Source organism: Mesocricetus auratus, unplaced genomic scaffold (assembly GCF_017639785.1).
Source record: "Mesocricetus auratus isolate SY011 unplaced genomic scaffold, BCM_Maur_2.0 Super-Scaffold_100676, whole genome shotgun sequence".
Lineage (NCBI taxonomy): Eukaryota > Metazoa > Chordata > Mammalia > Rodentia > Cricetidae > Mesocricetus > Mesocricetus auratus.
The window spans coordinates 32520509-32522376 of NW_024429266.1; the positions used below are offsets into that span (position 1 = coordinate 32520509).

At 34.9% G+C, this 1868-nt stretch overlaps 1 pseudogene; it reads right to left on the reverse strand.

Annotated features, from left to right (window-relative positions):
- Positions 1-746: 746 nt before the first annotated feature.
- On the reverse strand, positions 747-1176 carry LOC101840540 (annotated as a pseudogene).
- Between the last annotated feature and the right edge of the window lie 692 nt (positions 1177-1868).

Consider the following 1868-nt stretch of genomic DNA (forward strand, 5'->3'; position numbering starts at 1 on the left):
GCCTGCAAATCTCAGGATGCCATTGTTTTTTTTTTTCTGCTGAATAGTACTCCATTGTGTAAATGTATCACATTTTCTCTATCCACTCTTCGGTTGAGGGGCATCTAGGTTACTTCCAAGTTCTGGCTATCACAAATAATGCTGCTATGTCGATCTGATTTTTGTTTCCTTTTCTGCCATCTTTTGCATTGGTTGTGGTTTATGATTATATTTAATCTTCCTTGATAGTTTCTTATCTATAATCCTGCTTCTCTGTTTCTTTTCTATTGTTTTTTAAACCCTTCTCTGTTTACTTTCCTTTCTTTTTCTTCCTTTGAGACCTGTTTTATATTTACAGGACATGCCTTTAAATTACAACTGTTTGCCTTCAAATGAAGCTGTATTATAATTTACACACTGTAAAAACATAATAACTATATATCTCCATCTCCTTCTAGAGAATTTTGCTATTATTTTTACATATTTTACTTCTGTATATGTTATACATTTTATGACATACTGCTATTTTAAACGAATCTTCAATGACATCTTAAGGGAATTCAAATTAGGTAACCTTTTATATTTACCCAAATGGTTACCTTTTCTAATATTCTTAATTCTTTTAAAAATCATTGTATTTTTATTACATTTACTTATTCATTAATGTATTTTGATTATCATTTTTATTATTGCATTATTATTCTTAGATGTTTTAATTTTTTTTTGGTGAAAAAGTGTATATTTGGAATTAGCCAGCTGGACTCAGTTTAGATGATCCCAATTTTGTTGGCAACATCCAGAGCATCATAATCAGGAACCAAGAAAACATATGCCTTCTTCTCTCCGTCAGGCCTTATGAGGGTGTTGACTTCTTCACAGCCTGTTTGATCTGGTGCTTGTTGGCCTTGATGTCCACAATGAACACAAGCGTGTTGTTGTCTTTTGTCTTCTATCAGTGGTCGGGGAAATTGATGACGGCATAGTGGTCAAGCTTGTTTCTCCTGGGCGCGCTCTTTCGAGGGTATTTGGGCTGTCTCTGGAGCCGCAGGGTCTTGGGTCGTCGGAAGGTGGGTGACATGCGGATCTTCTTTTTGTGGCGTGGACACCTTTCAGCACTGCCTTCTTGGCTTTCGAGGCCTTTGCTTTGGCTTCGGCTTTGGGAGGGGCAGGAGCTTCCTTCTTTGCTTTCGGCGCCATCTTGGTGAAAAGAAGCAGATGTTTTAATTTTTGAACATAGTTAGATCACCTGGTTTTCAAACTATCATTTTACTTTATATGGGATTCTAAATTGAAAGCATTTTCAGTTCTTTAAAAAGGTTGTTGGGCTTTCATCATTTTTAATAGCATTCTGTTCTGCTGTATGCCATTTTTAGGATGACTTAGGGCTTCAACTCTATTTATGGATTTAAATAACTTCTTTATCATATATTTTCTTGTAGTTTTCTTACTTTGTCATGTACTTGGAATCATTGAGGTTCTGTGATCTGTAGTTTTCATTTTAGCAAATCTGGGCAAATTTCTGATGATTGTTCAACAGCTTTTCTTCCCTTTATGTTAATTTTGAAAGTATTTCTTCCTTTTACATTACCTGGGGACTTTAATTATGCACATATTATGAAAACAACTTCCAGATACTGTTTGAAAGTCTCTTTTCTGTGTGCTTTATTGTGGCTAACTTCTAGTTCTTGGTTTTCGAGCTTACTCACCTTTTCTTTAGAATTCATTTTTAAATCCATTTAGTGTAGTCTTTAACTCACATTTCATCTCTAGACACTTTATATGTTAGAGTTTTCAGACTTCCACTTAACACATTCCGGGTTCCCTTTAGTTTCATGGACAAAGAGAATATTCCATTTTTAGTGTGCTAGAAAATGTTTAAGTTCTTCCTC